Source organism: Furipterus horrens, unplaced genomic scaffold, assembly GCF_987537825.1.
Source record: "Furipterus horrens unplaced genomic scaffold, mFurHor1.1.pri manual_scaffold_10, whole genome shotgun sequence".
NCBI lineage: Eukaryota > Metazoa > Chordata > Mammalia > Chiroptera > Furipteridae > Furipterus > Furipterus horrens.
In genome coordinates this window covers 67,967,546-67,979,992 of record NW_028327180.1, presented here as the reverse complement: position 1 = coordinate 67,979,992, position 12,447 = coordinate 67,967,546, and the positions used below count along the sequence as shown (strand labels likewise).

Here is a 12,447-nt window from a genome sequence, read left to right as displayed (position 1 = left end):
ATTCAAGGGGTTAACAAAACTGCTTTATTAATTTTAACTCTTTCCATGCATGTGGGATGAAAAAAGAGCAGCCCAGGCAAACTGTCATCAGACACAGAAGGGTCTGAAAAGCCAGTCTAAGGCATGTCATTGAAGAATCACATAACCACTGACCACTCTCACGCCACCTAAAACCAAACCTCACCTGCTACAGAACACGCATGTTTGTGGATTCCTGAACCAGCTTTATAGAGGAGCACATGCCGGGGTCAAAAACCAACAAGACAAACAAATCTGACATCTAAGATTAAAAGGCATCCTGGATGAAGTTAGAAAGGACAGGTGAACGTGGCTTTGTGGGCTCTTTGCTTTCTGTTCCCAGCAGCTGAAGTTGTCAAGCATCCATGAGCTGGTGCCCAAAGAGGAAGAATGGTCTAGTTTGGAGCCTACCAATGTTTCTCAGGTCATGAGAGAACTAGAGGGTGATGGTGTTGGTAGAACACATCGGGATAATCTGGAAGGGTCCTGGAATGCAGAATGAAGCTATTCAGCACCTAAAGCAATCAGCCGAGGACTCTGCCTGGCTTAGGCTCTGCATAGTCTCCTAGGGTTGAGTGTGGTGAGGTCTTGCAGCCCACAGAGTGCCAGGCATACCAGCCTGTAAGTGTGGGTGCAGCTGGATTCTCCCACTAGTGGGAGAATCAGGCAGACCATTTAACTAGGTGTGTGATCTCAAGTTAGGACTTAACCTCTCAGAACCTAGGTTTTTCTATTAGCTAAGAGTAGATAATATTAGCTCATTATACAGATGGCTTTCAGGTATAAATGAGGGAAAAAGTGTGTGTGTGCATGCGCGCGTGTGTGTGTGTGTGTGTCTGACTGTATACACATGTATAAAATATCAGCACACAAGTAAACACCACTAAATATTAGTTCTATTTAATGCATTTATATTACTTACAGTACTGAAAAATTTTTTAAAGCCTTAAGAAGTATGTTGAGAAGGGCTGATTGTTTCCATTTCCAAATGGGGAGGTAAACACAAAGTGGTGAGTAACGCTCTGAGTGACATAGTCGATTAGTTTCAGTTTGAAGCAAACCCAGGTCTCCTACCTTGTGGGACCACACTGAAGCCACTGTACCAAATTGTCCTTAAACCTATTCTTTTTAAAAAATTATTTTAAATTCTTACCCAAGGATTTTTTTTTTCAGAGGGAGAGGAAGTGGGGAGACAGAGAGAGAGAGAGAGAGAGAGAGAGAGAGAGAGAGAGAGAGAGAGAGAAACACTGATGTGAGAGAGAAACATTGATCAGTTGCCTCCTGTATGCACCCTGACCAGCATTTGAACCCACAACCTTGGTTTGTGCCCTGACCGGGAATTGAACCTGCACCCTTGTGGTGTAAGAAACAACACTCCAACCAAATAAACCACCTGGCCAGGGCTAACAAGTGGTTCTTTTTGACAGGACCCTCTGTTTAACACTGAGTCTGACTGTTCAGTGCTGAAACTGCTGACCGGTGCTCTGCAGTAGGTTAAGTAAAAATCCAGTAACTTCCTTTGTTGCTTATAAAACCGGGGTGGTAAACCTGCCCCTTGTGGCCTGAATGTGTCAATGTAGCTCATAAAGAGACCTGATTTACAATCCAGAGTAGCACAGGTCATTGAAGTCTGATCAAGTGATCAAGTTCAATCTTTTTTTCTTCACTGGGGTATAATAATAATTAAGACAAACTATTCTTAAAAAATTAGAAGTCTGTGAGAAAAAGGGAGAGGAGAGAGAGAAAGAAAGAGAGAGAGAGAGAGAGAGAGAGAGAGAGAGAGAGAGAGAGAGGACCAAGGAGGCAGGAATGGAGGGAGAGCAGAGGGGAGGGACAGTAGGAGGAGGAAATAAACTCTGTGTGAACAAGGGAGGTTGTTAAGAATGGCTGGCGTCAAATGAGAACAGAAAATGAAAGAACAGAATCTTGAACTCAAGCCTGTTGGAGATGTTGGTTCCCATTTTCATTTTCATCATCTAGTCTTCAACTTAAAGAAGTTAAAAGTATCACCTCCATCTATTTGAAGTGGTGAAAATATGCACACACACCACCCCCACCCCCAGAAAACCAGAGCCCTCTGCGGATTTCCCCGTCAATAAAGTCAGCCTGAGAACAGTATTTAAGGCACCTCTGTCCCACACTCTGCAGACATTCCTGCAGCTCCGAGTAAAAACTAGAATCCTAGGATGGAAAAAGAGGATGTAAAACAGAGCATGAGTTTTCCAAAATCAAATATTTTGTTACTTGTGCTCAAATCACAGAACACTGACCCTGGCCCTCGCGGGACCTCAGGGTCCTTTTAAATTGCAGGTGAAGGTGCTGGCGGCTATGCAAAATAAGTTCCCTTCTGGGGATTCAGATTTGACTCCCAAAGAACACTTCTACTCTTAAGAAATACAGCAGGACGGATAGACCACAGGGATGAAATCTTCTTTCTTCCCCAAAGCAGCATAATTTAAAGAAGAGAGAGAATAGGTTTTCTAAGATAGTCCAATGACATTCAGAACAAGGTACCAAATAGGCTCTTTGGAGACCAGAGATCTCATTCGGGTTCTGCTGTTTATATGCACCTTGGGTGAGACTCAGTGGCATGAGTTTAAATTATAACACAATTCTAACACTAATACTACCTGTGTCAGGACAAGTGACGTCACCTCTCTGGGCTTCAGTCGCACCATCTGTGAAATGGGGGCAATGATAACTCTCTCTTAGGGTGCCGGTGAGGATTATGGGGATACTCTATGTAAAGGACTACACTCTACTTAGCACACCATAAATGCTTAATACATGTAAGCTACCATCAATATTATTATTCCTTATCATTGTAAGTGGCCACTATAAACTCCCCTCTCACAAATGCTTGAGAGGAACTGAACTAACATTTTCTTCATCAAAATCTAGAGACCTTGCCATAAAGGGAATTCCAGAGATGCCAGTCCCCAGCCAACCCAGAGCAACTGTTCTCAGCTCCTGCCACCAGCAGCCAAGGTCAGCCAAGATTTCTCCTTTTAACCTCCCCACCCCAAATCAACCCAGCAAGTTCCCAGGGCCCCTCCAGGTCCTTGCTCCTCGGGAAATGAGCCTCCGCTAGGAGATGACAATCTTGCTCTCTTCTGGCTGGAATGGAGAGTGGGTGGACAGGTCTTAAACCTGCTCCCAAGCCCACACACCCTGCCCAAGGTATGGATCATTTCTAGGGCCCTTGGTGACAAACATGCCATTGACATAGAGAGAAAGAGAAAGGTCCGGAGAAAATACACACCTTGAAGAGCAATGCAGTTCCCTGGCTATAAGTCTTAATTGCAACAGGGCATAGTTTGGCAGGGTTGGTTGGCTATTCCAAACTTCTCAACTGCTACAGATGAATCTCAAAAACATTCTTCCTTTCTCTCATCATCCAAATGTACTATGACCATCGAAGTGTCCTGGGTGGAGGTTAACCAGGGCCACTCCCTTCAAAACACAACCCACTAAGCAGAATTCATACCAAACAAGAAGCACTTGTTCACTGGATCATGTCTGGTTTCACTCTACAGGAACAGATGGCAGGCCAGAAAAAGCAGAAAGCCAAGGGTGCAGTAGCTGAGGGCAGTATGGACTAGAACAGGGAGGCTGCTCAGTCTTCTCAGCCAGAACATCAAAGTTAGCTCTGGCTGGTGTGGCTCAGTGGATTGAGCACCGGTCTGTGAACCAAAGGATCACTGGTTCAATTCCCAGTCAGGGCACATGCCTGGGTTGGGGGCCTTCAAGAGGCAACCACACACTGATGTTTCTCTCCCTCTCTTTCTCCCTTCCTTCCCTTCTCTCTAAAAGTAAATAAATAAAATCTTATTAAAAAAGAATAACAATTTCTTATATTAAAAAAATTTAATAGAAAAGAACATCAAAGTTAGTGACATGCATTCTTCCCTCTCAGAATGGCGAACTTCCCGTTCACCACTCCAGAGAAGCAATTACCAAAGGGCCAGCCAAGTTATGAGGCCTGCCCTAAGTCAGAGTGCAGTGGGGGGGATGGACACCTTAATCCCAGACCCTGATAACAGTCCCTCCATCCTAAACAGGGTTCCAGACAGTGATAAGCACAAGTGGATAACCAGGCCAGGACCCCGGGACTGGGAGTGGGGAGGGGAGGGACAACCCAACGCTGCAGAGGAGGAGCCCCAACGCCTTTCCATTCTCTAGCAGGAAGGGCACCTGGGCCTGTGAAGCCCAACCCTCAGTCACTTGTACACTACTTCCATGATATTTCACATATCCTGGTACAAACTGTTACTATCTTAGTATCATGCTTAAATGAGGAAACACTCCCTACCTCCCATAAGTTCTAAGCTGGTATCACTTACCAAAACTAGACATTAAATCTAGGAATAAAAACGTTGCCAAATATTGGCTATATCCTTGCTGCCTTCCAAAGGGTTCTCACAGCTGAGCTCAGATCTGCTACCTTTGTTAAAAAGGAAGGTTACCAAGCATCAGGGAGGTGTTTAAGACAAACTGGCACTACCCTGAGACTTTTTCCTTGAGCTACTCAGAAGGTTTGTGAAAGAATTAGTAAGGGGACAAAATTTCCCACATGATTCAGTGTAAACGAATGGCTTCTTCCAGAATCACCTACTATGAGCTAACGGAACAGCAGAAACACCAACTTTGCTCTTGGAACACAAACCAGTGTGGTCCAACGTGGGTTGACATGGGCCTGTCAGAAGCAAAACAGGGCCCCAAGCAGAGTCACAGGGACCTGCCAGGTCCTGGGCAGCACAGCAGACGGAGGAGACTATGGGGACCATGAAGGATCCCTGGGTCAGAGGTTGGGGAGGATGGGGGAATGAGGGGAAGGCAAGGTGGGGGAGGTCGAGTGTGGAAGCAAACATGCCTAATCAGAAAACAGGATGTAGAAGGTGCGGGTGAAAGAGGCAATGTGGCACGTGTTTAGCTGGGCCTTTGGGAGGGGACGTGGAAAGGATGCTGCTTGGGATGGAGACCAGCCCTGAGAGTGGCCTGCAGAGCCACTCGGAATTTAGCTAGCAACTCAGGGGGGTTGGAAGCTGGAGCTACATTTGTATCTCTGTCAACTACTTATTTGTGTGATTTTAGGCAAGTGACTTGATGTGTCTCTGGCCCTCGGTCTCCTCTGCTGATGAGGCCCATTTCTGTGGCTCTAAAGCACAGATCATTATGCCAACCTCAGGGGTTATTGTGAGAATGAAATGTCACACTGCAGGGCTGGGTGCTTAGAAAAGGTTCCGTAAGTAGTAAGCACTATAAATATTACTACTGCTGCTACTACCATTACTCTACCATCTCTGTTTGACTTTCTCATTATATAGATGCACAGGTAAAGGCAAATCCAAACTACAGTGCAGAGAGAAGTTAGCTATCAATATTACAAACAAACTGCCTGAGGAACGCGTGGCTCAGGCCCCAAATGCAAAGTAGAGCACGGATTAAAGAAAAGTCAGTGCTTTCAACAACTAATTCATGGACACCCTTGGTCTGGATTTAGATGATAGTTTTGTGTTGTATTACTTTTTTGTTTCACTTTGCACTGCTCCTTTTTAGGCCTCTAATGGGTGCAAGCTCTCTGTGCAAATACAGACTAGAAAACAGGGCTCCAGCTTCGTTCCAACAGGATCTCACGTTCCTGAGTCCCAGGGCCTGTGCAAAAGCCAAATGCCTGCGTCACCAGGCAGGAGGGCCTGAAATTTCAACCCTGGCCTTGATTCCAGGGATAACCAGGTTTAATAATTCATTCCTGAAACAAACACCTGTGCGACTACTGGCTGTGAAGTTGTATGTTAGGTTTACGGAGAAGCGAAGATGAGACAGTAGGAAAAAGTAAGCCGTGGACACCAATAATAATGTGAAATAAAAAAAGAAAGGGTACAAGATTACTCTACCCAGCAAAGCTATCATTTAGAATGGAAGGGCGGATAAAGTGCTTTCCAGACAAGGTAAAGGTAAAGGAATTCATCATCACCAAGCCCTTATTGTATGAAATGTTAAAGGGACTTATTTAAGAAAAGAAGATCAAAACTATGAACACTAAAATGGCAATAAATTTACAACTATCAACAGCTGAGTCTAAAACACAAACTAAACAAACAAGCAAAACAGAAACAGAATCATAGATATGGAGTTATTTGGAGGGTTATCAGTTGGGAGGGGGAAATGGGGAGAATGGGGGAAAAGGTGCAGAAATTAAGAAGTACAGATTGGTAGGTACAAAACAGACAGGGGTCTGTTAAGAACAGTATAGGAAATGGAGAAGCCAAAGAACTTACATGCACAGCCCATGGACATGAACTGCAGATGGGGGGAAGGGGGGAAAAATTGGGACAACTCTAATAGCATAATCAATAAAATATATTTTTAAAATAAAATAAAATAAGCCAGTAAAAAAAAAAAAAGAAGAACAAAAGGTAAAACAATAGACACAGTGAAACAATAAGTGGTTTGGGGAGGCGGGGAGAGAGGTGGGAGGGGTGACAGGGGACCAGATGGAGCACTGAGGATTTTTAGGACAGTGGAATTCTTCCCTAAGATACTTTAATGGTGGATACGGGACAGTGTGGATTTGTCAAAACCCACAGAACTGTATAACAAAACGAATGAACCTTAATATAGAACTGTGGGCTATTAAGTCAATTCTTTTTAAAAACGGAATAGAAAGTGATGTGTCAAAATGGACTTAAGTTTCGAGGCAGGATAGTAGGAAGGACCCAATAATAAAAAAGGAGAACAGAAAGGAGAGTAACAAGTTTAAGGCACAAGACTGTGTGTAATAATCTAGATGTGCTGATCAACCGCACAACCAGGCAGTGGATAGCTAGAAGTGGAAGCCTGTGATTTAGCAGAAGAGTCAGGTATTCGTGGATGAACTTGAGTTACTGTCACACTGAAAATTGCTACACCAACTGAAAGGCAACAGAGGATAATAGAAAAGCCCTTGGAATGGGAGTCAAGAGCCCTAGATTGTGGTCATAACTCTGTGACCCCGAGCAAGGCACTTAGCCTTTCTGGGCTGCTAGCCAATGCATGGTACCCACTTCCCTCTTTTAGAAGTGTTTCTCCCCTTTGATCACTCCTGACTGGCAGCTGGCTTTGACTGAGCCTTTAGAATGACAGGGAAACCTAGTGAATTCCCACCCAATTGCTCCTTAGAAACAAGAAACTCTTTCACTAAATCTGAAAGCCAGCCAAGATGCAATTCCCAGAGGAGGAATGGGGGCTCTGGGCTTGGAATGTGTGAGCGGCACCTTCAAATGACAGGCAATTATTCCCCATCTATTTGTGGTGGCCACAGGGATTCTTCTCCAAGTCTGACCTTAGAGTTTTAAAATTGGCGGGGGCTGCCCGGGGATTGTGGTTATAAGCACACAAAACCACTGGCTTATGCAACTTCCTAAAACTGGCCCGTGGTGGATGCATTTAAGAGAACATACAGCTGCAATGTTGTAACTCGCACCAGGCCGCTGTGGAAAGAGCCCTCGGAGAGACAGCGTGGGAGGAAGGGGCTGTTTCAAAGACCAGAGATATGGCCCAGTTCGCTCTGCTCTGGAGTCCAGACACCAGAGGATGGCTCTGTACAGGAGACTGTCCCCGTCTCTCCAGGTCTCATCAAATGCACTTTGTGGCCAAAGAACCAAAACGCCTGAGCAGCCTGATGAAATGGTGAAGAAGACGGGGCTCTGGAGCCACAGTCCTGGCTATACAAGAGAACTTTCATCTGCCCCAAAGGACTGACATGAGTATAAAGCCTTGGTTCTGACGCATAGTAGCTTCGACAAATGCGCATTTCTTTAAAAGCTGGATGCAAATGCTCTTTTGGTCAGGCCCATGGTGCCCGCAGGATGGACAAGCGTCACAGCCTTTGTACTGCCAGGAAGCTCCAGAGTCACTGACAAGATCATAAGTGGCATGATAAACAGTATAAAAAAAAATCTCATTTGGGCACAGCCCTGAAGGCCCGCCCTTTTGGAGGCACTTCCTCCCATGAGAAGGGGAAAAGGAGGGATTGAAGCCAAACAGCCAAATTCTGTCATCAGGAAGTGTGTCAGGATCCAGCTGATCAAGAATGTCAAAAAAAAATTAAAAGCACAGCCTTTGTACCCAGTGATGGTTGTTTGAATTTTATTGAGGAAAATGATGAAGTCCCAGTTGCTAAATTTGGTTGTAAAAGGTCATGCTGTTGGTGACATTCCTAGAGTCTGCTTTAAGGTTGTCAGAGTAACCAGTGTCTCTCTTTTGGCCGTAGACAAAGAAGGAAAGACCAAGATCATAATAAGTTCTGAAGGCAAAAAACAGCATTAAATTTTCATATGCCCCCTCCCAAAAAATGTTGGATCCAAATCTTCTCAGCTCACTTCCTTTCACCTGGATGCCTATCCACTCTCTCCTCTATCTCTAAAAAGTAGCTGAACTTTTCATTTCTTTAACTATCTCCTTGCAAGAGACCAAACACACTTACTAAGATGGAGTATGGGGGGGGGCAGAAGAGATGGAGGAGATCACTCTTTTTTCTGGCTCTTTCTTCACACAAGAAGCCGACAATGGTGAGGCCTGATTCTCTCAGTCACGGCTGTCTATCTGCCCAGAAACCTGCATACCCACGGTTCTGCTTTCATTTGCTAGATGAGTAGTTATCAAAGCAGTGGCCATTTTTGACTCTTGGGGCCCCAAACTTCTCCAAGTTATGTTGACAGAGAAAACTACAGATGGTCTGAAAGCAAGGACTTCAAGAAGTCAGGCCAACTTTGGAGGAAAAGGACTCTTGAAATAGATGCAATCGAGGCTCCATTTAAAATTGAGACTAGTGGGCAGTTAATCCTACAACAAAATGCTTCTAAGACTGTATACAACAGGCACCTCCTGGAATGTACTCAAGACTGTTTTGCCCTGGCCAGTGCGGCTCAGTTGGTTGTGGCATTGTCTCATAACCGAAAGCTTGTGGGTTCGATTCCCAGTCAGGGCACATGCCTAGGTTGCAGGTTTGATCCCCAGTCTGGGCGTGTACAAGATTCAACCAATCAATGCTTCTCTCTTCATCAATATTTCTTTTTCTCCCTTCCTCTCTCCCTAAAAGCAATGAAAAAAAGTGTCCTTGGGTAAGAATAAAAAAAAATTTTAAAGACTGCTTTTATTTGCAAATATCACACTGAAAAAACAGGAATATATTCCCTGCTCCTGAAGGCCTGCTGCCTTCATTCCTACCTGCAGAGACAGGAAGTTGCACTCTTTCCAATAGTCACTATTTAACATCATACCACAGATTCTTACACCAGCAGAATCATCTTTTTTAGAATAGTTCCGAAACGTGTCCTTTTTGCTTCTCTGCTCAGAATTGTCCCAAAAAAGTGCTGTGACTGCCCTGGCCAGGTGGCTCCGTTGGTTGGAGTGTCGTCCCATACACAAAAAGGTTGTGGGTTCGATCCCTGGTCTGGGCGCATCCCAGAGGCAACTGATAGTTTTCTCTCACATCGATGTTTCTCTCTCTTTCTCCCTCTCTTCCTCTCTCTCTAAAAACAATAAATATATCCTTGGGTGAGGATTTTAAAAAAAAGTGCTACGACTACTGAAGTTTATAGATGCAGGTGTGCCACACATATCAAAGCAAGTTGTGACATGTCCTAAATTGTGCCTAAAAAACAGCAGACAAGTTCCAACCCTTGCAAGTCTCTTCAAGTCATCTCAGACACAGCAGGTTTTATCACTTTTGTCCCTGTTACCCCAAGTCATTTCATCTTCCATTCATCATTCCATTCATTGAAGGTTCAACTGATGATGAGGGTTTCAAAGGCATGGCAGAAGTGGTCTGCTGAACAGCACTCTGAATGATCGGAGGGAGCAAGTCAAGTAATGAACTGCTCCTAGAAAAGACTGCTCCCGGTCACAGGAGCAGCCAGTGCAGAGCTCCAAGCTGGAGATGGACATGGCACATCCAGGAAACCGCAAGAGGGGAGCGTGGCTGAAGCCCAGTCACGGAGGGGCAGAGGCAGGACTGGAGTCAGAAAAGATGGCTATTCTGGGCCGGGCCAGTGGAACCGAGAGCCATTCCGAATGCAATTGAAGTTTTAGCAGTGCTGTGACTGGATCTGACTTATATTTTTAAAGGATCACCCTGGTTAGGCATGGAGAATAACCTTATGGCAGTGATTCAGTGAGGGGTGTCTTGCAGTCAGTTAGCAGAGGCTTGAGCTACAGTGATGGTTGCAGTGATGAAAAATGGTGAGAAGTGGTTCAATTAATCTGCTATTCTAAAGGCAGACGCAACAAAGTTGTAGAGCTAGTCTATGCTGACTTAACTGGGCCTGAACCCCAGCATGTGCTGAAAAGAAAGCCCCCTGAAATCTTACCTTGATTGTGCTTTCTTACTAATGAAGCCCAAGTAGGTTTAAACCTACACATTTAGGCACTGATGAGACCACATGACCTTGAAACAGGGAGGATGCAGCTGGAAGACAGCGATCTATATTCGATATTAAAGCAGCTCCTATTTTTCCTGTCATAACAACTGGATTTACCAGCAGCTCAAGTTAATTTGAATGTTCTTTTGGCTGACTGTATATTTCTCAGGTCTTATTCTTAAATAAGCTTCCACATCTGCCCATGCTACAGACGTTCGGATCTGGTTTTCCACTTCAGCAAATATGGCCCAGTGTGGGTAACAGATGCCCCTTTGATGGGCTCTGTTCCTTCAGGGCCTGGGGTCTATCACTACGAAGATCAACTCTTCATGATGTGTAGCTGCCCCATTTCAACAAGCAAAGATGTAAGCCACTGGGAAGACTGAGCTGTGAAATTCAAATACCTTCATTATCTTTTTCAATTTCCCCGATATCTGTTTTCATTCTAAAATCAAGGACCAAAAATCTCCTTTCCAATCAGCTAAGTAGATTACAAGTCATTGAGACTGAGTCCATTTTTATGTCTTACTAACTTTTAAAAACTTGATAACAATGTTTACTAAAGAGCTTGGATTACCTTCCTTACTGGGAAGTAGCAGTGCACTAAGGGAGGGTTTAAAGTTAGACAATGGGGTGAGCTTGGAGCTAGCTCCACCAAGTTAGTTAATAATGATCTAACTTTCTGAGCCTCAGTTTCTGTTTCTGTAAAGTCGGTCTAGTAACTATAATTCAGGCATGCTATCAGGATGGAATGAGATGCCTCATAGAAAATCATGACTGAAAATCAGTTAGCATGGGCTCCAGCATGGCATAATTTCTTATAAATATTAATTATCTGGGATTCCCTTTTATGTTCATTAAGAACTTTTGAAGTTTTGAGTTTTTAAATGTCTTTGTTCTTAACTCCCTCCTGCCCCCATATTAGTTTTCTAGGACTGTCATAACGAAGTATCAAAGGCTGGGGGCCTTAAACATCAGCCATTTATTTTCTCACAACTCTGGAGACTAGAAGACCAAGATCAAGGTGTGAGCAGAGTGGGTTTCTTCTGAGGCCTCTCTCTCTCCTTGGCTTATAAACGGCCCCTTTCTCCTTTCTGCGTCTTCTCATGGTCTTGCTCCGTGTGTCTGTGTGCTAATCTCTTCTCATGAGGACACCAGTCATATTGGATCGAGGCCCACCCTTATGACCTCATTTCATTTAATTATTTCTTTCAAGATCCTATCTCCAAATACAGTCACATTCTGGGATACCAGGGATTAGGACTTTTAACACATGAATTTTGAGGGGTCAAATTCAGCCCATTACAGTTCCTCACATTCCCCACCTCAAAAAAAGTGTAAGAAAAACACTGAACCAAAGCAAGAGAAATGAGTCCTAAGCCTCATTAAGAAACACACAAAACAAAAAACAAAAACAAAACAAACAAACAAAAACACACCTATTTTGCTGTGTGGCCTTTGGCAAATTTTTTTCCTCTTTGGCCCCTATTTTCTTAATCATTAAAATGAGAGGGTTTAGAATAACTGGTTCCATATTTCTCTCTCCCTGGCTTTAACCAAACAAAGCTAAGCTTTTCCAATAATTTCTCACAGCAAAAAAGGGCTGAGATACAGCATGCAATAAAGTTACTGAAACAATACAAAACAAAAACATACCTTCTTTGTGGAATAAACCCAGGATGAAGTCTCTAGAAGCAGAGGATATTTAATTGCTTTCAAACCTCCTAGGCTGTTTAAAGCCCTGACTCTACAGCCATAATTTAAACCAAGTTAGTTGGATAAACCAGGAACTCCACCCTGAATGTATCAATATCCCCAAACAAAGTAATCTCATCAAGATTTGGGGCACAGATTGGCTTTGAGGGGGAGGGTGTATGATTTCAGACAAAAATCTCCTTGAAAGAATTAAGGGGTGGGGCTAGTTTTAAAACAAAGACATATACACACTGAAAATGTCAAATTAAAACCAGCTTCCAAGCTTATAGGTTAAGCCATTGGGGGTGGGGGTGGAAGGGACGGACTGGGC

General features: G+C 44.0%; 1 protein-coding gene and 1 pseudogene across 2 annotated transcripts in view; one reads left to right on the top strand and one right to left on the bottom strand.

The window, feature by feature from the left end:
- Nucleotides 1–12,447, bottom strand: part of DPYSL3 (dihydropyrimidinase like 3) — a 107,558-nt gene that overhangs the window by 36,336 nt on the left and 58,775 nt on the right. The gene's annotated exons all lie outside the window — the stretch shown is intronic.
- Nucleotides 7,869–8,299, top strand: LOC150000575 (small ribosomal subunit protein uS12 pseudogene; annotated as a pseudogene).